Source organism: Centropristis striata, chromosome 22 (assembly GCF_030273125.1).
Source record: "Centropristis striata isolate RG_2023a ecotype Rhode Island chromosome 22, C.striata_1.0, whole genome shotgun sequence".
Lineage (NCBI taxonomy): Eukaryota > Metazoa > Chordata > Actinopteri > Perciformes > Serranidae > Centropristis > Centropristis striata.
The window spans coordinates 27,526,730-27,553,443 of record NC_081538.1 but is presented as its reverse complement, the minus strand read 5'-3'; the positions used below and the strand labels follow the sequence as shown (position 1 = coordinate 27,553,443).

Genomic DNA, 26,714 nt, shown 5'->3' with positions numbered 1-26,714 from the left:
AAACTCACTCTAAAAACTCATTAAAACTAACTGAATTTGAAAACAAAAATTCATAACAAAATTACAACTAAAATTAAGGAAAAAATTCAAAACTATTATAACCTTGCTAGAGAATTCAATATTACAATGAGGGTCCTCACAAAGATAGAAGTACAAGAATGTGTGTGTGTGTGTGTGTGTGTGTGTGTGTGTGTGTGTGTGTGTGAACAAGAGAGAGTACACTTCTCCTTTTCAACTATTCAAACAGTTTCTGGGAGCTTGAGGAAGGATTGAGTAAGATAATGAAAGTATTTCTAAAGATTCCTCCCTCTCCTCTCCTTTTTATCTCTCTCTCTCCTCCTCCTCACCCCCGTATTTGCTACAGGCTGGATTTTTAATCTCCTGGATCATTTTGATCTCGTGAATCATTCACTGTCATCATTTTGAATTAAACCATTTCTCTGCTGCTGTGACTGACTGCCACTGCTCTTGTCTGTTTAAGCTTTTTTCTTCCTCCCTCCTCCTTTTATTTTCCAGCATTGTGCAACAAGAAGCAATTATTTTTTTCCCCTCAAACGTGCTTTTCTCCAACGACTCCCTTTTGTGTTTTGTTCATCAGGGTGTTTGTAGGTCCTCAGAAAGTCTTAAAACATCTTTAACAACTGGCTCACGACTGTTAAAGCGCTTCGACGCAGTTAAATTAGAGCGATTTTAGGTCGTAAATTCGTTTTTTATCGGTCCTGCGATGCTGTTTTCCTATGAGAGGTCCCATGAAATGCGATCATTACTTCCTTTATGGGATCTAATTCCTACTGAAACTGATTCTAGAGACAGAGAGGAATCATTTTAGCTTTAAACCAGTCGGTTATTAGTTATGGTGTTTTATAGGATCTGCAAAAAGTCTACTCTGATTTCAGATTATAAAAGAAGTGGGGAAAATGTTAAAAAAAAATGCTAAAAGTCTACAGATAATTTCTTTAAAAATACAGATAATATACAGTAAATATCTGTATCTTAAATATAAATATCGGTGGAATAACTGATTTTTTTTTTTTTACTTGAATATGACAGTGAGTGTTTGGAAACTTTTGCTGCCAGACTTTTTACCATTATTTTATGATTTTTTTTATTTATGTATTTTTACATTAAATCAAACATTTTACTGTAAAGAACCCCAAAAGTTTCATTAATTTTACATTCAGCAATATGTGTATATTTTTTAAATATTTTTTTACATAGATTTCCCTTTGCATTTGTACTAAAAAAAACAAAGAAAAACCCTGTAAAATAATACAGTAAATTTATTTTATTTTCATTCATTATTTTCATTTTTTTACAGTGTGGTTTTGTGCTCATTGGTGTTTTCAATTTGTAAAATATTTATTATAATTATAAAAAAAATGTTTTACATTAAATAAAAAAATTGTACTATAAAAAACAGAAAGTTTCTCTAATTTTACATTCAGCAATATTATGTGTATATTTTTGTATTTTTTTACATAAAGTTCTCTGTAATTTAACATTCAAGACCATTAAGCAATTGAATAATACTGTAAAAAATAAATAAAAATGATTTTATATATATATATATATATATATATATATATATATATATATATATATATATATAGTCCCAATTTTATTAATTGACAGATTTCATCTTCCATTATATGGTTAATATTTATAATAAAAATAATGTATCTTTTTTTTACCCTGTGAAATAATACGGAAATTAAATAATTAAATAATACTGTAAAAAAAAAAAAAAAAAAAAAAAAAACTATTATATTAATTCATCAGATTTCAACTCCCACTTTATTGTTAATATTTGTAATTGTAATAATTTACCTTTATTATTGCACTTAATGTAGAAAAAACAACAAAACCATGTAAAATAATCCAGTAAATCAATCCCAAAACATTTTACAGTGTGGTTTTGTGCTCATTGATGTTTCCACAGTGTGTAAAATAACGTATAAATCCGCCGTGTTTATCACCTCCTCTAAGTCTTCCTTTGAATCTTTTTCACTCTGCAAAACAAGCGAACAGCCCGAGGTTTGATCCGTCTCCAGCAGGAGAAACTCTCTCAGTGTGAGGTGTTTGTGTTAAATCTGCTGTTCTCCAGCAGAGCTGCGGCGCCTGGAGGAGAGCGCTCGTCCGTGGTGAAAACACACCAACACGGCTGAGAACACGGGCGGCGGGCGGCGAAATCAGGGGAAAATGTGATGTAAATAGTGTGAGTCGCCTGAGACGCTTTGCTGCCTTTAGAGCTGCTGGTGATTGGATTGAGAAGAGGCGCTAACAGACTCTTATTATCAGCCGGTGACTAGATGACTGAGTGTCCTGAAGCCACCCGATAGCTACGCTCTGGTGCTTTCTGTCTCACCCGTCCACTCCTCCTCCTCCTCCTCCTCCTCCTGAAATAAACTGCAGAGTAAAGGAGGTTCTCCATTGGTTCAGAGCCTCTCTCAGTCTCAGGCTGCTCTCATGTAAACCAAACCTCACACAGAGGAAGAGAGAGGAATTTGTATTCTTCAGTTGTAAAAATGTGTAGATTATATATGGCAGCTAAAACGTTTTAGTCCACTAATATGTGCATCATAGCTCATCCGGCCGTCAAACCTCTAAATTTAGCCAACTTCAAGTCGATTTTTGAGTTTTCCTTGCTAGGCTATAGCTTTCATTACCAAATCTCCTGAGATATTTCTTCAGTTTCCAGACCCTCATCTGCATTCTAACAAAATTATATAAATAACTTAGCCTAATCACAAATGAGATTAGTCTGGAAACCAGCTATTCATTTCTCCGTAGAGGAGGCGTGGTTTACGATCCTCCGGAGCCGTTTATTGGGCGCTACGAATGTCTATCAAAAGCGTCTGTAGGTAGCTCTTAGCCAATCGTATCAGTTATACCAGATGACGTATGTAGAGAGACAGAAATTGATGTTTGCATAGCCGGACTAGCCCATCTCTACTTTGGGACTAAAATGCTCAATTCTGCTTCTGCAACGTTTTTCTGCAGCATGTTCTGACTCTGGCTGCTCTGTAGTTGTATTTTCACGCCTTGTTCCCCCTCATGTCATTCAGCCACACACATCCACTGATTTTATGGTCAATAGACGAGCTGCTGGGGGTCTCTGGGCGGCTCCGCTGTCCCCCGGCTCATAGCGAGATCACAGGCGTAACTGCAGTGAGCGGTAGCGGGGCTAGTTGGTAGATTAGGCTTTGGCCAAATCCTGTCAGAAGCATTAAGGCTAAAACATACTTTTTGGTGGTGAAACAGGAGTGTAAAGTCAAACGTTGTTCTTCTTTTAAAATCAACTTTGGCTCTAAACTATCTACAACACCGTCTACAGCTAGATCACAAGAGAGCTTTGCGTCTGCTGCAGCCATGTTGGATCTGTAAGAAAACTACAAAACTACAAGCTCCCGTCTGTCCAATAGTACGCGTCATCGTCTTGCCGTCCCTCCCCGCTCTGTGATTGGATCCCTAAAACAGGGCTAAGAAACGGCCGTAGTTGCCAGACCGCCTGCAGGTTCCAAATAAAATCGAGCGCGCAAGGCAGTATATACCCAGGCTAGACCCTTATCTGCATTCTAACAAAATTATATAAATAACTGGTCATTATGACCTGTTATTAATGTTAATTTAGACTAAGTAGACTGTTTTATGTCCATTGTAAGGCTCAAAATAAGGTTTGTGGCTCCATTCCGACTGTTTTTCTCTTATTTTGGCCAACAAAACATGGGCTTCGAGATCTGATTCTGCAGTCACAGTTCATAGGAAACATGGTTATCAATTCACTTGCAAATCCCTGAAAAGTAATGAAATGCATGTAGACAAACAGAATTAACAAGTGTACAAAAACCTGGTTTACCTTGAGATGCACTGCAAAAAAGGTGTCTAAAATCAAGATAAAAACACTAAATCTGAGCTAAATGATCTTGCTGCATGGACAGATAATTTCCCTTGACAAGATTTCTTAAATTAAGATTATTAAATGTAGAAATAAGCATGCTGAGTGTGTGTGTAAAGCAGGTGGACTCCACTGGTTCAGAGGCTCTCTGCTCTGATGAAAACCAAACCTCACAGAGAGGAAGAGCAGCTCTTTGTTCTCGTCGCAGCACTTCTCTGTGAATCACAGCTCATCATCTCTCTGGGCAGGACCTCCATTAAACATGAACACTGGGTCACTGTATGCAGAAGAGGCCCGAGCTGCTCTTAAACCCCTCGGTTGGCTCTGACAGGTCGCTGTGCAGCTCACAGGAGCTCTTTCTTTCTTCCTCTATTCTGTTTCTTCTGGCTGCAGGTGAAGCTGCTGCATTGTGTCAGAAGTTTAAAAACAAACAGTGAGCAGTGACACGTCTGACTGCTCTGCTCCTGTCTCCTGCAAAGCTTCCAGCACTTTGACTTTTTTAGACATTTCACTTTAGTGTAGGAGGTCTAAACATGGACTTCAAGACCTGATTCTGGAGTCACAGTTTGTAGGAAAAATGGTTATTAGTTCACTTATAAATCCCTGAAAAGTAATGAAATGCATGTAGACATACATCATTAACAAGTGTACATAAACCTGGTTTACCTTGAGATTACCAGAGCATGTTTTAAAGCATCAAGCAGTTTGTAATTGCACTGCAAAAAAAGGTGTGTCTAAAATCAAGATAAAAACACTATTGCTGTGTTCCAATACCCATACTTCCATGAGTACACTTAAACGCAGTACACTATTCGCACTGACTAAGTACGCAGATTTCAGCAGGTGAGTGTTGTTCCAAATCTAATACTCCGTGGTGCACTTACCGAAAATTACGCTCACGGCAGCCGCCGCGGCTCGTCACCCGCGAAAAACTTCCGGCTTTGAACGGCGAAAAAATTATCCTTTGTGTTGTTTAATCTTTACTTATACAATCCGGCAATATGGCTCCATTAACGCAGCACATGTGGAGAATGCGCCGGCATTCGTCGGCCGCCATTACAAACATTTTTTTAGATTTAGAAGTGTTAACTAATTTATCTTGTTTTAAGACTTAATTTCTTATTTTAAGCGTTCAACATGCTTTTTTCTAGATTTAACAATCTTAATTTAAGAAATATTGTCAAGGTAAATTATCTGTCCATGCAGCAAGATCATTTCCCTCAGATTTAGTGTTTTTATCTTGTTTTTAGACACACCTTTTTTGCAGTGTGTTTACCTCAGTGACTGAAGCTGATCACAATAAAAGCCTTCCATTAGTAATACATCATACATGCACATGCTCAAGTTTTCTGCAGAAAAAGTCCAAGTCCAAAATTATAGGAAACTTTCTTATTAGATTTGATTAGATTAGATTATACTTTATTGATCCCACAATGGGGCAATTCACTTGTCACAGCAGCAGAAACAGAAGCAGAAGGTGTGAATATACATAACAGAAAAAAATAAAAGAAATAAAAGGTCAAACACAACAAACAGACAGAAAAGTCTTTAAACATGTGCAATAAACACGGACAAGTAACAAACAAGTGCAAAGACGAGCAAAGCAAGCCTTGAAACATAAAGTGGACATAGTATAAATAATATTGCATAACATGGTAGGAAGCTTATTTATTAATTCCTGAAACTTATTACATGCATGTGTAGACATATGTATGTAAAGAATCCAGACACCAGTGTATAAAAACCTGGTTTCATACCATAATAACCAAAATCATTATCAAGAAAACCATGTTAAATGTCTAGATATCAGCTCTTAAAACAATTTTTTGTTGTCATCATTATATTTGTCCAAACAAATGTACCTTTAGTTGTACCAGGCATTAAAATGAACAAGAAATTGAAGAAAACAATGGTCTAATCATTTTTTCCATGACTGTATATCCAGAGAGTCGTCTGGCTTGTTTGTAGCATTTTGTAGTTGAAATATGCAGAAAAACCTGAAGCAGCCTGGATATTTAGTTGAATTATTACGCTTTCTTTCACTTCCACTGTTCCTCCTCTTCCTCTTCACATAACTCTCATTTATTCCGCCCTTCATCCTCCCTCTGTCTCCTCTCTCTCCTCTTCCCCTCCGGACAGGCCTGGATCAGGAGGATTACAAGGGTTTTGTGTTTCAGCGGCGAGAAAGATGAGGAGGAAGAAGAGAGATAAAGAGGGCAGTTGAAAAGGGGGGTTGGGTGGGATGAAGTGGAGGAGGAGGGGGAAGAGAGGAGGAGGAGGAGGAGGAGGAAGAACTCCAGGGATTCTGGTTCCTCTTTCAGCACTCTGGAGTTTTTCTTACTTTCATCCCTTTTTTTTCTTCACTCTCTCTTTCACCTCTCCCTTGGTACCCATAAGGCTGTTTACACACACACACACACACACACACACACACACACACACACACACACGCACACACACACACACACACACACACGCACAAAGTCACACACACATTCTTGTACTTCTATCTTTGTGAGGACCCTCATTGGAACAGTGAATTCCCTTGCAAGGTTATATTAGTTTTGGATTTTTCATTAGTTTTAGTTTTAATTTTGTTGTGAATTTTTGTTTTCAAATTCAGTTAGTTTTAGTGAGTTTTTAGAGTGAGTTTGCTAGTTTTAGTTTAGTTTTTATTTGTTTTAGTGTGAGCTGTAGTTTTTTATAATGGGGTATTTTTTGAGTGGGAGATTAAAAGAGGTCCCAGTAAATTTTTCCTTTTATTTCCTTGGTCTTATCCATCTTTTGTCCACACATTATGAAAAAAGTTGACAAAGACGAAAACGAAGGACATTTTCACTATAATTTTTTTAATTAGTTTTGTAACCACACAATACAGTTTCAGTTAATTATCATTATCATGTAACCTTTAACCCTTAAAACAAAGTCTGAAAGCTCAAAAAAGCCTTTAAAGAAGTGAGGACCGGCCGAAATGTCCTCACTTGGCAAAAATGTCCTCACTCTGTTGGTAAAAAACGTGCTCCGGTCCTCGCTTTGTAGGAAGTACAAGAACACACACACACACACACACACACACACACAGTACTAACAGTGCCTCATTATGGCAGTCAAGTGTGTTCTCGGACTCACTATTCAGGCTGCAGATTGGAAATACAACACCAGACACACCTCTCACTGTTAGAGTCAACACACACACACACACACACACTCTCTCAGGCCTCCCAGGTGAATTAGCATTCTCCCTTTTCTTCACGTTAAATTGTATTTGCATTGGCGGCGCCTCGATCAGTCTGAGGAGACGATGATGATGGCGATGATGATGATGGAGGGCTGATCTGAGTACAGCAGTCAGACAGACTGACAGACTGTTAGTGACAGAGGAGAAAAACAGAATTAAGTCGAAGCTGTAGATTAAAGTCGTGATCGGGTTTTGGAAAAGTGGCGTCTGAGATGAAATATGGAGCGTAATTGAGGCATTTGAGGGGTAAGATGAGTTCTGTTTAGCAGCAGGAGGAGATTTTAAAGTGTTTTCAGACAGCAGTCATGCTTTTTTAGGACATTAAAATGCCATGGTTTTGGCTGGAAACAACCTGACAGAAGCAGAAAATAAACTTTTTTCATGCTGATTGATGATGCTGTTAGTCTCTCCATAGTCTGACCAAATAAGAAGTTCAATTCTTTGGCATTTCTTTCAGTAAACATGCTTTAAGTGGGCCGTGTTGGTGGAGATACTTTTTTGGACCGATTTTTAGGTTTTATTAGGTATTTCTGCAAAAACTGATCGCCTTATAAAGTTTGTATGGCTAGAATTTTAGTAAGATAGTTGACTTGCAGACATTAAGAAACATTGGAGATGTTGTTTTTGTCAACCTGATTAATTAAAGTCCAATATTCACCCACTTAAGTCATTTTTTGCTCTGTTTTTGGTCTCCACCACCAATATTTGGTCCGTTAAGGCCCAGACACACCAAACTGGCTTATTTAAAGACCAAACCGAATAATTGCATTATTTTGATTTTAAATCACTATCAAATTTTATTTTTAGTTGTAGAAATAAAGAGAGAATCATTCTGTGATTGTTGTAAGCAAAGTTAGCATTTTCTTCTTCTTCTTTTGAATCATATATACTTGCACAATTTTGCAGGTTGACACATCATTCCAAAGTTCACACATTAAGAATAATAAAGAAGGGAAATATTCAATGTATCACAGCTTTAAGGTGCTGGAAAAGCCTGAAAATTGACCAATGTTAGTGAAATAATTAAGCAAAATTGGAGTTGTTGTGTTTTGTCCATCTGATGAATTTAAGTCCAATATTCACTCACTTTAGTCATTTTTTGCTCTGTTTTTGGTCTCCACCACCAATATTTGGCCCCATAAGGTCCAGATGCACCAAACTGACTTGTTTAAAGACCAAACCGAATGTGTAATTGCATTATTTAGATTTAGATCACATATAGTTGCACATTTTTGCAGATAGACACATCATACAAATGTTCACATATAAGAAAGAGGGGAAATAATCAACGTATTATAGCTGTAAGGTGATGGAAAAGCCTAAAAAATAGTTGCTTTGCAGACTTTTAACAACATTGGAGTTGTTGTTTTTGTCCAACTGATGAATTTAAGTCTAATATTCTCTACTTTTTTGCTCTGTTTTTGGTCTCCACCACCAATTTTTAGGCCCCTTAAGGCCCAGACACATCAAACTGACTTGTTTAAAGACAGCATTTTTTTTAAATCACTTTTGAACTGAATGTTTTGCTTTGTAGATGAAGAAATAAAGAGAGAATCATTCTGTGATAGCTTCTTTTGAATCACATATACTTGCACATTTTTGCAGATGGACTCATCATTCAAATTTCACATATAAATAATAATTAAAGAAGTTGAATAATCAATGTCTCACAGCTGTAAGGTGCTGGAAAAGTTTGAAAATGGACCTTGAAAATGCTTTAAACGTGCTTGTAGTTGACTTCAGAGAAGGCTGTGATGCCATTTGCAACAAATAAAGTTTTTCAACTTATAGAACCTCATAATTTAAATGTTCACTCACTCAGTGATATTATTAGTTGACGCCAGCAGCAGCAGTGCAAAAAAAGAAAAGTTTCTCAAACTAACTGAGGTGAATTTCAGACTGCTGAAATGCTGCTCTACATATTTATATTTTTGTCTGGGAGCCATATTTATTTTCCTGTGGTTCAGCCATAGATTGGACTGATTGGGTTTTGGGTAAATATCATTTTTAATAACTAATCCTTATGATGGATTTCGCCTTTCACTGTCTGGGCCGGATTAATATGTCCTGTCCATCTAATCCTGTTTGATTTCGTCTGCTGGCATTAAACTGCACCGAGCAGAGCTGATGAGGCGACGTGTGTGTGTGTATTCTAGTACTTCCTACATAGTGGGGACCAGAACACGTTTTTAACCAACAGAGTGAGGACATTTTTGCAAAGTGAGGACATTTCGGCCGGTCCTCACATCTTTAAAGGCTTTTTTGAGATTTCAGACTTTGTTTTAAGGGTTAAAGGTTACATGATAACAATAATTAACTGAAACTGTATTGTGTGGTTACAAATCTAACTAAAATTATGGTGAAACTGTCCTTCGTTTTCATCTTTGTCAACTTTTTTCATACATAATGAAGATGGATAAGGCAAAGGAAATAAAGGCAAAATTTACTGTGACCTCTTTCAATCTCCCACCCAACAAATACCCCATTACAAAAAACTAAAACTAGCAAACTCACTCTAAAAACTAATTAAAACTAACTGAATTTGAAAACAAAAATTCACAACGAAATTAAAACTAAAACTAATGAAAAATCCAAAACTATTATAACCTTGGCAGGGAATTCACTGTTCCAATGAGGGTCCTCACAAAGATAGATGTACAAGAATGTGTGTGTTTGTGTGCATGATTATTTTCCAGCTCAACATTTACACATTAACAGGACTTTGCAGCTCCCAGTTAAACACCATTGGGTTCAACAAAAACACATCAAAATGCAGAACTTTTCCAGAACTTTTCATACTGAAATATTTAGTCTTCTGAGCCGTCCAACAAGCCGACAGATGCCAAATTATGTCCTGATTCATTGTGAGGGTTTGTTTTTCAGGCATATTTTAAGCAAGAGAGAAGTGTTTTGTTCCAGTTTCTGCATCTCTAAGTGGTTCACTTTATCCTGCAGCTTCAGTTTGGGTATTTTTCATAGTGATAATTCACAAAACTTTGTTGTATTTGGGCTTTTTTAAGCCAAACCGAGCTTTACTGATGTTTCAGAGCTCAAGGATTCATTTCAAAGCTCTTTTTTTTATTATTATTGTTTTTGTGGTTGAAACACATTGTTCTTAACCATCTTATCACTTTAACCCAGCATGGTTCAGAAAAATTCTGCAGCATTTCAGTACAGAATAGGGATTAATTAATAATCAACTGTTAACCAGGAGCTGGGATTTTGAGAGATTGGTAAAAATAAGAAATTATTATTTTAATAAAACATTATAAAAGTAAGTACATCTCATAGGACTGTTAGGTTCAGCTTTTTTTATTTTCATTTTTTATTTTTAGCATTTTATTGCAAAATGCAGTAGAAAATTGCATTGTAATTGCTATTCTATTGCTCTTTTTCTCCAAAATTTTTGTGGGAACTTTTACTGCCGGACTTTTTCCCATTTTTTTAACATTCTTTTTTTACACTGTTTGTTATGCAGTTATAATGATGTTTGGTGTGTTTTTGGAACCATATCATAAAATCCAACACATATATATTAATATGTAATCAGCCTGTCAATATCTCACTCAAGTGGTCAGAGGAGGATGGTTTCTGAAATACACATTCCTAAGTATCAAGTTTATGCTGAGTTTATGAATACATGCGGAGCATAAATGCAAAGAATTCATCCTAACATACATAAAATCTGGAAGTGAGGTAGTTATTTTGGTAAAACATGATGCACGGAAGATAAGTTACAAGCTCTTTCTGCTAAATTTGTGGCAACTTTTCCTGCCAGATCCCCCCCCCATGTTTTAACATTATTATTTTACATTGCTTGTTATGTAGTTATAATGATGTTTGGTGTATTTGTGGAACCTTAGAGAAACTTTAGTTCAGGACATTTTATTTTACCTGGACTAAGCTTATGAAAATCTCGGTTATTATTGGATTTTTATGCTGCTGTTTTTGTCATATTGATGCGGCGGTAAAATATTAAAATCTTCCATCTCTAAGGTTATTAATAAAATATATATAATATCCAGACACAAAGACAGGACACAGAGAGTTTATAATGAGAATAGTGACACCAAGAGAAAGAAGGAATTAAGAGTAAACGCAGGAATAAAGCCAAGAAAGGAGGAGAGAGTTTGGCTTCGAGTCAACTTTATTTCCACTGAACCTCCCTTTGTGTGTGTATGTGTGCATCAGTGTGTGTGTGTGTGTGTGTGTGTGTGTGTGTGTGTGTTGTGTGTGTGTGTGTATTTGTACGCATCGGTGTGTGTGTGTGAGTGCATGTGTGTGTGTGTGTGTCACAGAGGCAGCCTGCCATGCCTCAGCATGTTAATTATGTAAATTGGTCATTAGAAACCCTTATGGGGGCCGGGATGAAACTGCCCAAGCACAACACACACACAAAGAAACACACACACACACACACACACACACACACACACACGTGCAACTGGCTGCACATGTTACGTGTGAAACAGAAGGAAATTAGGGCAGTGGAAAAAGGCAAACTTTTCCTTGGACCCTTTGAGCAAAGCACCTCATCAGAAAGGTGTCTGTCCGTGTGGAAGCTGGACTGAAATGTGGAAATAAAGGAAGTTTCCATCTGCCACCAAATCCTCTTGAATCCTCATTAGAAACAATATTGTGTCTTTGTTGCCGGGGACGGCGTCACCTGTGCTGCTTCCTCCACATTGTCTGTTGGAATACGGAGCTGCATGCACAGCAGATGATGCCAGTAATAAATTGAGATTTCTCCAGATTTTATAAACAGAAAGTGAAACGTTGCAAGGTGTTAACAGAAAGATCTGCAGCCGGGTTTAGTTGTGCAGCCAACATGTCACTTCACAGTCTTGGGAGAAGTATTTTATGTGTTTTTCCCCGAAACATTCGACCCAACATATGCTCTCGGGAAAGGACATATTTATTTCCATTTTTTGTTTATTTTTTGTGCAAGAAATGTCTTTGACTTCTGCTTCTACCTGCTGTCAAGTTAAAGGAGTAGTTCACCCAAAAACACTGTCAACAAGACTGCCAAACCATACAACTGCATTGGTTTTTTGGGAATACAAATATCTATCCATCTATCTATCTGTCCATCCATTCATCTATCCATCTGTCATCCATTCATTCATCTATCCATCCATCCATCCATCTATCTATCATCTATCTGTCTATCCGTCCATCCATCCATCCATCCATCCATCCATCTATCATCCATCCATCCATCCATCTATCCATCTATCATCTATCCATCCATCCATCCATCCATCCATCCATTTATCCATCATCTATCCATCCATCTATCCATCCATCCATCCATTTATCCATCATCTATCCATCGATCTATCCATCCATCCATCCATCCATCCATCCATCCATCCATCCATCCATCCATCTATCCATCCATCTATCATCCATCTATCCATCCATCTATCATCCATCTATCATCCATCCATTCATCCATCTATCATCTATCTATCCATCCATCTATCCACCTGTCCATCCATCCATCCATCCATCCATCTATCATCCATCCATCCATCCGTCCATCCATATCGTTTCTAAACTAACTTATTTCCTGTCTTTCGTTTGACCTCCATCCATTTACATTTATATTATCTTATTTTTCAGGTGACCAGCTCTCCTTAACGCCAATCAAGAGGAACCTTTTCTCGGGGACCATAGAGAGCGTGGGGAGGTAAGAACCTCATTCAGCTTCTATTGTTTCTGTGTGAACTCTTCTTTTCACCTGCTACACATTTTGTTCACAAGGACAGAAAAGGGCTGCGACTAACTTTTATTTCCATTATCCATTTATCAAATCAAGTTGATGTCTTTAAATGTCTTTCTTTGACAGAAATATTCAGTTTAATATGATTTAAAAAAGAGGAAAAGCTGAAAATGCTCACATTTAAGGATGCATTTTCTGCCATTTTTGCACAAAAGATTACCTTAACAAATCGTTTGCAATTATATTTCTGTCGATGGACAAATTGATTAGACGAGTAATCGTTGCAGCTGTAGAAACAACATGGGAATGTGAATCAATCTTGCCAGCTCTGATGTTATTGTTGTGTCACATCAGTTCATATTGGACCTTTCTGAGCAATAAAAATAGAAACATTCAGTTAAAAATGTAGCAGCAGGCCAGAGACTGTGTCCTGGTATCCTTCTGTCTAAACGCATTAGGCTGCACTTCTACTGGAGCAGAAACTCTGATAATAGACTTTAAAAAAAGAAGCCCAACAGATTGAGGTACACAGGGAAAACAAAAGGTCTCCCAGCACTCAGTTTCATATCTGTGCATTATGTTGGCGAGGTGAGTGCAGACAGAGAGCGAGTGCAGTCCTGCTCTGATCGCTGACAGATCCATTCATCAACACAGAGTTTAGCACTGGAATCAGCAGGGGGCTAATTACTTCCCAGAGCTTCCTCCAACTGTGTTCACTGAGCTAATTTGTCCAACATAAGAAAAAAAGGCTTAAGGAAGCTTTTCTTAAGTCCTGTTAATGGTCACACAAAGTACTGCAAATAACCTCAAACTACCACAAAGCAAAGATGTTTATCAGAGATGCAAACAGGCAGGAGTTTGTCGTCTGCTGACACAGTTTGACTGGAACATCAGACGTCTTTGGGTTCTGCTGGATATATTTGAATATATGGGGGCGGCTGTGGCTCAGTTGGTAGAGCGTTCGTCCAGTGATCGGAGGGTTGGTGGTTCGATCCCTGACCATGGCAGCCTACATGACGAAGTATCCTTGAGCAAGATACTGAACCCCAAATTGCTCCTGATGCTGCGTTCATTGGTGTATGTATGAATTCCCAATGGTGGCAGGTGGCACTGTTTAGGGTAGCCTCTGCCACCAGTATGAATGTGTGTGTGAATGTAGGTAGTGTAAATCCAGGTCCATTTACCATTTACCATGAATGGTCTTTGATGCTGTTATGTCATAGAAGTAGTAGAATCCTTAGAAATAGATGTTCCAGCCATTTTTATCCACTTATCTGCGGGGCCGGGTCGCGGGGGCAGCAGGCTAAGCAAAGTATTCAAGATATCCCTTTTCCACAGCAACAATGTCCAGCTCCTCCTGAGAGGAATAGCTCATATTTGAACAGATATCCATACCGGTACTTGGAATTCAGTACAGGATCCTGAGTGCACTTGTTTCTGGTAATTCCATAAATCAGTAGCCTCAGAAGAAGTGTACTTTCGACCAATTTCAGCTTGCAATACTTTTATACTGATTATACTCATATTGCTGTAAGTGTTGTTGTCTGTGTTGAGTTCTGAAGAGTATAACCAGACTTTAGACTCACTGTGACTTGAACACGCCGCAGGAGCGACAATATCTCGCTATCTAACAGAGGTGCCGACCAACAAATGTTATTTTGTTTTATAAATGGAGAATAAAATGCTGTGCAAAGGTTCAGGAAGCTTTGCATCATAATATGTGTAGATTTAAGTCAGAACAGATTCCCGATTCAGCTTTAAATGCACATTAATGCCTCGAACAAAGTGGAATTAAAAGGCAATGTGTTGATTCTCCTTCAAACTTCACAGCAGAAACAAAAGGCTGGTGGATGATTAGCACTGTTGGATCAGAGAGAATCAGCTGTACGGAGTATTTCTGCAGTTAGTCAAATCGCGCCAAAAATGTTGGTGCGTTTGCACCAACAAGATCCTGTTAAAAACATTAAATTCTGCAATTCTCATCGCAACTTTGAAGCCATGAATGACTCAGCTGAGACGAACGGTCATGTGACAAAAAAAATGGACTGAACTGCCGGCTGTTTACACAGAGCCGAGAGGAGAGGACAAGACAGGTTGCTGTAAAAATGTACGTAATTCAATGTGTAAAACTATGGAGCATGCACATTTTTTTCCAAATACTGGTAACACTTGTGAGCACTTAAACAAATGTTTTAAATATATAAGTTCCTTGTTTTTTTTCCACATCTCTTCCTTCTTATTCAGGCTTTGTACGAAGCGTATTTTCACATTTTTTTAGTTATGTGCAGGACAGAAACGGAGACTCAAAATACTTAATTGATGGAATCACTGGTGAAAGAAGTACTCATACTTCTTTACTTAAGTAAAAGTAGAAAAAAAGGTTTAAAAATATGCTGTAAAAACAAACTTCAGAGCAGAAACAAAAGGTTGGTGGATGATTAGCACTGTTGGATCGCAACTTTGAAGCCATGAATGACTCAGCTGAGACGAACGGTCATGTGACAAAAAAATCTGTGAAACTTGGACTGAACTGCCGGCTGTTTACACAGAGCCGAGAGGAGAGGACAAGACCAGACAGGTTGCTGTAAAAACAAACTTCCCAGCAGAAACAAAAGGCTGGTGGATGATCAGCACTGTTGGATCAGAGAGAATCAGCTGTACGGAGTATTTCTGCAGTTAGCCAGTGCAGCGGCTGCACAGTTATTAGCTCGCTACGACGATAGCATCTCACAGAAGCTTTCTTCACTTCCTCCGCTCTCTGTTCTTATCGCTCTTGTCTCTGTGTGTTCGTGAGATGAAGTCATGCAGTTGGATTTTTCTCTGGCTCGAGTTGAAACGTTTTTCTTTGAGTGTTTGACTCAATTTGTGCTGCCCAGATCATCCCTCGAGTCCTCCGCGGGCTTCGGGATATTTCACAGAGCATGAATCAAGATTATAATTGGGAGATTAAAACTTAATTCTGAGGCAGGAGTTTGGCTCCGTGTATCAGTGTAACGCTGCAAATGTTTGTCGAGTCTAATCCTCTAATATCCAAAGATGAAGAACAAGCTCGTGAAGGTTTTCCTCTCTCACCTCCCACTTCCTTTTCATGTCCTCAAAGTTTGTCCGTCGATCAGGCTTCTATCAGCGCTGTCGGTTACTTTCTTCCTCTTTTGAATTTACTGCTATCCGTCTCTTTTTCCATCTGTCTCTTCCTCGCCGGCTGTCAGACGACTTAAGTGATAAGAAATGGCAGCCGTATCAGTAGAACAGACTGTGTGTGTGTGGTGTGTGGTGTTTTTTGAGTGTGTGTTGGCCGGGTTGTCAGCTCTAGCTGTCATTTTGTCATTTTTGGAGACAGATAGTGGTGAATCCCCGTAGAGCTCAGTCACACATCTTTTTGTCTTTGGTTACAGCCGGCTGATGGACAGCGAGAGCGGGATAAAGAAAGAGAGACAAAGCGCTCACAACGGGGACATTCTCGATGTCAAATGTGTCAAACGGCAGGTTTTTGGTGAAAAGAAAAGCCTCCCGCCGAGTCTCAAACTGTCACCTTTCACCCCTCAAAGATTGTTTCTTAACTACAACACAATAAAAATCAGTCTCCCCCAGAGTTCAGAACCTCCAGAAAATCAACTTCTCGAGTCATTCTCCAGTTCAACAGTGCAAGATGTTGCATATTTAGATTTTATTAGACGCAGAAGACGAAGTCGGAGGGGGAGGATTATCATTTTTAATTCAAAAAAGCTCACCCATCAAGTCAAATCAATTGAGTGCGATGGATCCCTACAGGGCCAGTTTAATGGAAGTCAGAGGAAAAGCAAAGAAGTAATCTCCATCACTGCACGCAAACAGGAACGTTTGTGCTCCGCCGTCAATAACACGGCTTGTTTTCGTCATTAAGGAGATGTGATAGATATGGAAATGTGCACCTCGCTTTTTTAAATGCAGATTTGTTTTCTTGATTATCTGATTTTCTCTTAAATTTGCAAACACATTATTGTTTTTTTTAATCATCTTGCAGAGCATCAGTGTCTCCGGTTGCACTCCCCACTGCTGTGATTAAAAAGTTATCACGCTCCTCTTGTTTGTTTGTTTCATCTGCTGCAGTTTTTTATTACATTTTGATATTCTGTTATTTAACTTTGACCCAAGTGATTCAATCCTCCAGTAGGTTTGTTGTCTTATATGTCACAGAATTACTAAAAAAGACACAAAATTATTTTAAAAAGATACAAAATGACAGAAAAAAGACACAGAATTACCAAAAAAGACACAAGATTATTTTAAAAAAGACACAAAATGACACAAAAAAAGACACAAAATGACAAAAAAGGACGCAAAATTTCTAAAAAAGACAATTATTTTAAAAACCACAAAATGAACAAAAAAAGACACAAAATGACTCAAAAAGACACACTATTAGCAAAAAAGACACAAAATTATTTGAAAAAAACCCCCCACAAAATTATTAAAAAAGACACAAAATTATCAAAAAAAGACAAAATTACCAGAATGTGTAGCAAAATTCAGATACTTGTGTACGACTGTAGATTAGTACTATAATATTAAGTCATATCAAACACGTTATCATGATTATTTTATGTTAAAAGTAACTATAAAGTTATCAAATAAATGTAGAATAAAAACTACAACTTCTGAAATAGAGTGAAGTAAATATATAAAGTAGCATAAAATGGAAAAACTCAATTAAAGTACAATTATTTTCTTGAGTAAATGTATTTAATCACTTTGCACTGTTGTTTTTCATTCTTTTTTCATTCATCCATAAAGTCTCATTAAGGTTGAGATTGTTAAAAAAAGTTTTAAAAATGAAAAATATTCATAAAGTTCACACAGGATTTCAGTTACATAAGCCAACTTTTCTTTAGTTTTTTTTAAGTATTAAAAATATAACTCCCACACTGTTTACTCAAGTTTTAAATCTGTATGCAAGTCAGAAAGCAGCTTTTTATTCCCGGTTGTTTTGGAGAGAATATAATTTTTCACCTGTGGTTGTTAAATAGAACAAGTTGAGTCGCCTGCAGCACCTGAACTGATGAGTAATCTGCTGCAAACTGCCACGGAAATTAAAATGTTGCACAACATGGGGTGCATGCTCTCACACAGATACTCATTCAAAATGCATTTCAACATGACTAATTTATTTCCTGAATGCTTTTAATGGAATTTAGATCAGAAAAGGTCTGTTTATTGACAACTTGGGACACTTTTCTATCCAGAATGAACTCTTTAAATGATCATTTGTGGCAAAATATACACAAAAACTAAAAGAAATTAGTTGAATTCACACACAGGAACAAATATTCAGTGAATGGATCATTAGAGCGCTGCAGAAACAGAATCTTTTTTCTGTATTTATACTGTTTACAGATGTCGCGACCGTTAAGACGTAACAAGTCTTTTGATGGAGTAATTGCTGATTTAAAAGTCTGCGTCACTCCAGGAGTTCAGCTGAAGGAGGAATTATCTATTAAGGCTGCAGCTCGGTACATTAACCCTCTGGAGTCTACAAAAGCTCCAAATAATCCAGACTTGTTGACTCCATCCAGACTAGAAAACAAAGCAGCGTGGAGCCCTACTGTACATTTACCTCTAAAGTTCTGGCTGTAAACTCCATGAGGCCAGTTTCAGTTTGATGATGATATACCAAGTAAAACTGGAAACAAGCTCAAATAGATTTAGTATAAAATGATAGAACTGGATGGAACCCTCTTATATGATAGATTTGCAACATTTAAAATTCTTTATTGAGCATGATAGTGTTTTGAAAGTTAAAAAAAAAGATTCAAAATCACATTTTATGTTGGAATAAAGGACACAAAATGACAAAAAAAAACACAAAATGACAAAAAAAAAGACACAAATGACTAAAAAAAGACACAAAATTACCAAAGAAAGACACAAAATGGCCAAAAAAGACACAAATTTACCAAAAAAAGACATAAAATTACAAATAAAACACAAAATTTCCAAAAAAGACACAAATTGACTAAAAGAGACACAAAATCACCAAAAAAAGACACAAAATGACTAAAAACAGACAAAAAAAGACACAAAAAAAAGACACAAAATAATGACAAAAAACACAAAATTACCAAAAAAAGACACAAATTTAATAAAAAAAAGACACAAAATTACCAAAATTGTTACGCTAAACACACAAGACACAAATAAAATACAGCCAGACACCTTTTCTTTGTTTCTTTTTCGTTCAAAATGTTGATCCAGTAAGTCAGAATAAAAAAACAATTATTATTATCAGGCCATATAGGTGAGGTTGTGCTGAAAAAAAAAAAACCCCAACATGGCATTTAAACATGTTTTAAGTGTATTCAGGCAGGATGAAAAGGATTTAAAAAAATGGACAAAATAGCCCAAAACTGCACAGAGTTACCAGGCTTTTATCTCCATGAGATTGTTTGTTGTTAGCGGCAGGTCGAGACCTCCTGGGAAAGATTCCCTCACATCATGTTGTTGGCAGCAGTGCGGCAGGAAATGAACGTCTTCGTGCTCGTCTGGGAGTTAATGGAGACTAATTTGATGCTCTGTTGAACTTGACCCCTTTTTTGTGGTTTATTTACCACCAGCTTCATATAAGTCATCACTGCATTTCTGCTCTGTGTATAAATATTGTTGCAGCAACATCATACCCGAGTTTGACACCATTACTGCAGTAAAAAACAACATTTCTCTGATGTCTTAACACAAAGCAGCTGTTTATGCACGCCGTTAAAAAGCAATCTAAAGTGAGCGTTCTTTAAATCAGGAACCATCCATTCAAACGGTTAGTAAAGTTTGACCTTTCAGCCTTGACAGTCTTCCTTTACTCTGCACTAAAGACACTTTTCTGTTGGTTAAACATATAAAATAAGCAGCTCTGTGTATGAAGGCTTTTAATTATTATTCACTGCATAAACCCAGCATAAAATGTGTGCAGAAAAAGCTTATTTTCTTGGCGTGTAATTTTTATATTTTTACATGTATTACCATTAATTTATTTTAAAAAACTGTTAAAAAATTAAAATTAATAATAATAATAATAATGTCCGACCATATAAATTTACATATTTCAACTTCTATTTAATGGTTAATGTTTGTAATGGTTTTTATTTAGTTTAATTTTTTATGGCACTTAATGAAGAAGAAAACAAGAAAACCCGTTTAAAATTACAAAAAATAATAATAATAATAATAATAATAAATACAACTTATATTTAATGGTTAATATTTGTAATATTTTTATTTAATTACATTTCTATGGAACTTATTGTAGAAAAAAAAACAAGAAAAACCCTTTAAACCCTAGAAAAATATTTTTTTTTATTATTAATAATAATAATAATAATAATAATAACAACAACAATAATAATAGTACAAAAAATACAACTTCTATTTAATGGTTAATATTTGTAATATTTTTTATTTAATTTAATTTTTATGGCACTTAATGTAGAAAAAAACCCTGTAAAATGCCAGTAAATGTCTTTATTTCCTCTCTCAACAACAATAGCGGACAAAGCTCCAACTGGAAGTTTTCTTCCAGAGTTTCTGAGGTTTCTTTGAATTCTGTTGAACAGTTTTAGTCAAAATTTTAGTTTAAAATCATTCTTCCGAGCTTTAATGAGACACATATCAGACAGTTTAATTTGGATGTTGAAGCCTCTGAGATATTCCTTCATGACCTTGTGGAGATAAAAATCTATATGAGGCTGCTGCAGTTTGAATAATGTCCCATGTGGCACCTCCTCATAAGGAGCGGCTCGCTCATATCAAAGCTGCTCTCCTGGTAGGAAAACAGGGAGAGAAAAAAGGGGCCTCCTCCTCCTCCTCCTCCCTCCTCTTCTATATCTTTCCATCTGACTTGTCTATCACCTTCTTATCCCCCATTCCCATCTCCAAGCCTCGCTCTGTTTCCTACCAAGGTAACCTGAGAGAGGAGTGAAGGGAGGAGGAGGAGGAGGAGGAGGAGGGGGGAGATTCAGAGAGCGAGCGAGAAAGATGGCGAGAGATAGTGAAAAGGGCGAGATGGAGAGAAAAGGGCAAGGACATGTACGAGACGAGCTGAAATTAAACCCGCAGCGAGAAAGTATGAAAGTATGAGGAAAAAGGAGGTGAAAAAGGAGAGGAGCGCATGAGAAGGTGACAAAGGGTAAGTAGAGGGTGAAGAAGAGAGAGGTGAAGGAAAGTAAATTAAATTAGAAACACCTCTGGGAGTGGAGATGAAACCGATAGACTTTTATTAAAAATCACACATGTGGGCCACCTTCTGACGTGATGGATGATCCGCTTTGATTGATTGGGAATTTATTGTAGCATTTTTCCACCGTACACCGACTGTCTGGGATTATTAGATTTTGTCAGTGTAGAGACGTATTTTCATCTCTGTCCTGCAGCTTTTTTTTTCTGCAGAGTTTACAGTCCTCCTCCTCTTCTTCCTCTTTTCCTTCACAGTCTTATCTAAATGTTTTTTTCCTGCAGACTGCAGCAGAAATTAGACAAACTGTTTATGTGTTGGTTTAGAGAAATGTGTCTTCTTACACGATTTCAAGGGTTTCGGCAATGCATTGCTCTAATTATGTGTCGTTCAACGGCTCCTTTTGGCCGCCAGGATGAAAAAAAAATCTGTCTGTGTTGGAGGAAATTTAATCTGTATAAACAGATATCTGCACACAAATCCAGCAAACAGGTGTTTGGTAGCAGAAGGTGTCTGTTTGTAGTCTGGATAAATCGTGATTTGGCTGCACAGAGTTTACATGCAAAGACTGCAAAAGAATTCATGTTGAACTGTGATAAATTCACATTTAGATCTCACTGTTTTGAGTTGCATATAAAAGTAGGCTCATTTTTTACTCGGATCTCATGCATATGGTGCTGTGTTCTTCATATGATGACAGTTTTCCTAAAATTAGGGTTTAGACTTTGCAATAAGTTTCTTGCCCAATTTTTAACTGGCTTTACAGTTAAAAGGTGTATCAAAATATCTTGCATTCAAACTAATTCAAATGAACAAGTCATTGATTTGAACTTGGGGTCAAATAAAATCTTAATATTTTCACTGTGATCATGCAAAAACCGCATAAAAATCAGTGCTGTGATGTTGAACTGCAATAAATGCAAATTTAGATCTCAATATTTTGAGTTGCATATATAACTAGGCTCTTTTTTTACTCAAATGTTATGCATATGGTGCTGTGTTCTTCATACGATGGCTTTTTTTTATGGCTAAAATTAGGTTTTAGACTTTGCAATATATTGCATAGTATCCCTTTAATCATGACATGTATCATATCGCCAGTTTCCAGCAAGCAGAATGCCAGATTTTCAACTGACTTTACTGTTAATAGGTGTATCAAAATATCTTGCAAAAACCGCTTAAAAATCAGTGCTGTGATGTTGAACTGTGATAAATGCAAATTTAGAGCTCACAGATCTCAGCCGATAAGTTGTGGCGAGTCGGGGCCTGCTCCACCTGCTGGTGGGCCAGCAGGTCGTTATCAGTGACGGTTTATCTGTGGGAAGCATCGCGGTTCATGTCCCATGTCCAAATAGTCTAAACATAACCGCTTTGTTGTCAGCGAGCTGCGATTAAATCGGCTGATAACAACCTGATCTACCTGCCAGCAGGTGGAGCAGGTCCCGACTCGCCCGTTCTTCTTCTGGGAATAATAACTGCTGATAACGGCTACTCATTCATCTAAACTTTGATGAGGATTAAATGAAAAATATGGCAATTTTACATGATTTTACACAAGTAAAGTTCTTGTACGGCTGCTTACAAGTGAACATTTAACACTTGAGCACCAGATTTAAATGTTATCAGACTTTTGAATCAGCAGTTATCAGCCCATACATTTGGGAGAGTCAGTGGCGGATTATTGGGAAGAAGCCGCAAGGTTCATGTCCCATGTCGAAATAGTCTAAACATAACCGCTCTGTTTTCAGCGGGCTGTGATTAAATCGGCTGATAACGACCTGCTGTACCTGCCAGCAGGGGGAGCAGGTCCCGACTCGCCCGTTCTTCTTCTGGGAATGATAACTGCTGATAACGGCTGTTCCTTCATCTGATAAAATTCAACACGGTGACTAAAGAAAGTCTTCTGAATTGAAAGTAGAGAGGTACTGAAGAAAGGACTGAATCAGACCTGATATCATATTAAAATATATTAATGAATCAAAAGAGTAGGTGAAGGCAGAGAAAAGGAAGAATGACGTGCAAAATGTTGGGGTAAAGACGCCTTTTAGAGTTTTTAGAGAGAGACAAAAAGAGAGACAGAAGGGATGGGAGAGCGAGAGATAGACGGGAAAACGGAGAGAGAGAAGTGGGAATTGCGACCAGCGAGAGAGAGGAGTAACCTTTTCCTGCAGCTACTTCCATAATTGGATTTTGACTTTGTGTGTTTGTGGTGTGTGTGTGTGTGTGTGTGTGATAGATCAGATAGAGGCCCGAGAAAATGACCAATTCTCTCTCTCTCTCTCTCTCTCTTTCTCTCTCTCACTCTCTCTCTCTCTCTCTCTCTCTCCCTCCATCTCTCTCTCTTTTGCTCTCTCCCTCTCCCTCTCTTTCTCTCAATTCAATTCAATTGGCTTTATTGGCATGACGTAACACTGTACTTATTGCCAAAGCAAGCATCAGAAGTTTTAAAAAAAAGTAAGCTCGCTCTCTCGCTCTCTCTCTCGCGCTCTCTCTCTCTCGCTCTCTCTCTCCCTCTCTCTCTCTTTCGCTCTCTCTCTCTACCTCTCACTCTCTCCCTCTCGCTCTCTCTCTCGCGCTCTCTCTTTCGCTCTCTCTCTCTCTCGTTCTCTCCCTCTCTCTCGCTCGCTCTCTCTCTCTCTCTTGCTTTCTCTCTCTCTCGCTCGCTCTCTCTCGCGATCTCTCTCGCTCTCTTGCTCTCTCTCTCTCTCTCTTGTTCTCTCCCTCTCTCTTGCTCTCTCTCTCTCGCTCTCTCTCGCTCTCTTTCTCTTGGTCTCTCTCTCTCGTGCTCTCTTGCTCTCTCTTGGTCTCTCTCTCTCTCTCTCTCTTGGTCTCTCTCTCTCTCTCTCTCTTGGTCTCTCTCTCTCTCTCTGTCTGTCTCTCTCCCTCTCTCTCCCTCTCTCTCTCTCTCTCTCTCTCTCTCTCCCCCAGTAGGATAGACACCACACACACACTGGGACACAGTTGAAAAGTTCAAAACACTCTAACACACACACACAAAGTCAATACACACCGTGTTATTTATAGCTGCAGTGTTTTTATAATTACAGAGCAGCTACATGATATAGATTTTATAAATTTACGATGCGGGTCGCTGTGTGCAGCCGAATGAATCAAAACCGGAGAGAGAGTTTGTTCTTTTCTGCGAACTTTATGTGAGTGTGTCGGGTTCTCAGTATCTGTGAGGAAGATGTGAAGTAAATCACACTGAAGTCGCCTCGTGCATCTCACCGCCCACAGCAGAAGATATTTTAAAAGTTAAAAGAAATCAAATTAATTTTGCTGGCTCTGATGTCATTTTTGTGGATGTTATGTGAATGAAGAGGTCAAGTTTATTTATATGGCACATTTTTATAATTTATCTTATATGGTACATTTTAATTGACAGTTGTAGACTCAATTTGCCTCAAAATAAAAAGCAAAAAATGAGAAACAAACATCATATATTACAAAAAAACATGTATTATAAGAACGTAACAAATTTAAAGAGATAGCAAGATAGGTAGGAATTACAATAAAAAGGAGATAGGATAAGAAGGTATTTGTATTGTTATATATAAAAAAGGAATACTAACAACAATACCGGTACTAAAATAAAAGTTTTACCCATTAAAGAGACAACTTCTACTTCAAATGTGTTTTTAAATATGCTTTTAACAGAGAAAAAAGAAATAAAAGTTTAACGAAGCTGCTATTAGCAATTATTTTCATCTACGCTCATTTCACTTAAACCTAAATAAATGTCTGAAACAAGTTCATATTCACAATTAATATGTTGAACTTATTCCACATTCCCAAAAAATGAACTTGTTCACATTCATCTTCTTTTTTTCTTTCTTTTTTTTTTTTACTTTTTGAGGTAATAAATCAAGTGAGAATTAGGCTAATTTTCTCATATACTCCTATGCAATCTGCCTTGTTTCTGCAGACGGTGGAGTCGCCCCCTGCTGGCCATCAGAAATAATGCAAAATATATATTAAATTGAAAAGTTTTGCTGTAAGAAAACAGAAAGTTGCCTCCGTTTTACATTCAGCAATTTAATGTGTATTTTATGTATTTTTTAAACATATATAATTCACTGTAATTTAACATTTAAGACCGTTAAACAATTGAAAAATACTGTTAAAATTTAAAATAATAATGATAATGTCCTCCTATATAAATTTACAGATTTCAACTTCCATTTAATAGTTAATATTTGTTATAGTTCTTATCTAATTTATAATTTTTTTTATGCCATTTTTATGGCACTTAATGTAGAAAAAAACCCTGTAAAATGACACTAAATGTCTTCCTTTCACTCTCAGCAACAATAAGGAGGACAAAACACCAAACTGACTTTCTGCAAAGTTTTCTGAGCTTTCTTTGAATTCTGTTGGACCGTTTGGATGGAAAGCTGTGTTTACTCTATCAGAGAGATAAGAGAAGAGAGAAGAGAAGGAAAAACAAGTTAAAAAAAACAACAGATAACAGGGGGAGTAGAAGGACTGCAGCCTCGGACCACTGGAGTGGTAAGTAGTAGAAAATAAATAAATAAGTAAATAAATAACGGTGCAGGGTTCTTATCAGAGAGGAGGAGAATGGGAAGTGATGAGGGGAGAGAAAGCAGCAGATGGTAGAGAAGAAGAAGAAGAAGAAGAATCAGAAGAAGAAGAAGAACCAGAACCAGAAGAAGACGAACCAGAAGAAGAAGAAGAAGAAGAACCAGAAGAAGAAGAAGCACCAGAACCAGAAGAAGCTCCAGAACCAGAACAAGCACCAGAACCAGAAGAAGAACCAGAACCAGAAGAAGAACCAGAACCAGAAGAAGACGAACCAGAACAAGAAGAAGAAGAAGAACCAGAAGAAGAAGAAGCACCAGAACCAGAAGAAGACGAACCAGAACAAGAAGAAGAACCAGAACCAGGAGAACCAGAAGCAGAAGCAGAAGAAGAAGAAGAAGAAGAAGAAGAAGAAGAAGAAGAAGAAGAAGAAGAAGAAGAAGAAGAAGAAGAAGAAGAAGAAGAAGAAGAAGAAGAAGAAGAAGAAGAAGAAGAAGAAGAAGAAGAAGAAGAAGAAGAAGAAGAAGAAGAAGAAGAAGAAGAAGAAGAAGAAGAAGAACCAGAACAACCAGAAGAAACAGAACCAGTAGAAGACGAAGAAGAAGAACCAGAACAACCAGAACAACCAGAAGAAACAGAACCAGTAGAAGACGAAGAAGAAGAAACAGAACCAGTAGAAGACGAAGAAGAAGAAACAGAACCAGAAGAAGAAACAGAACCAGAACCAGAACCAGAAGAAGAAACAGAACCAGAACCAGAACCAGAAGAAGAACCAGAACCAGAACCAGAAGAAGAAACAGAACCAGAACCAGAAGAAGAAACAGAACAAGAACCAGAAGAAGAAGCATCAGAAGAAGAACCAGAAAAAGAAGAAGAAGAACTAGATAAACATAACATTTATTTGCTGATATGAAGCTTTTATTATTAATATTTCTCTTCAGAAACAGAAAGCAGAAGAGACGTGTGAGTTGCACACAATCCCTCCAAACTCTCCCCTCGTGTCTCTTTGTCCGTTTGTTAATTAGCAGGTTCGTTTCTTTTAAAACGTGACAATCTGAACGAGGTCTGGTGGAAAATATCTCTTTGTCTGCCCGCCAAAAGAGAAAGTGATTAATTATTC

The 26,714-nt window shown here is 37.4% G+C and overlaps 1 protein-coding gene across 1 annotated transcript in view; it reads left to right on the top strand.

The window, feature by feature from the left end:
• plxnb2a.1 (plexin b2a, tandem duplicate 1) overlaps positions 1-26,714 on the top strand; it is a 279,990-nt gene that overhangs the window by 141,307 nt on the left and 111,969 nt on the right. Inside the window, exon 4 of the mRNA XM_059325664.1 lies at positions 12,759-12,825. The gene's annotated coding sequence lies outside the window, so the exon portion shown is untranslated. The remainder of the gene's footprint in view (positions 1-12,758; positions 12,826-26,714) is intronic.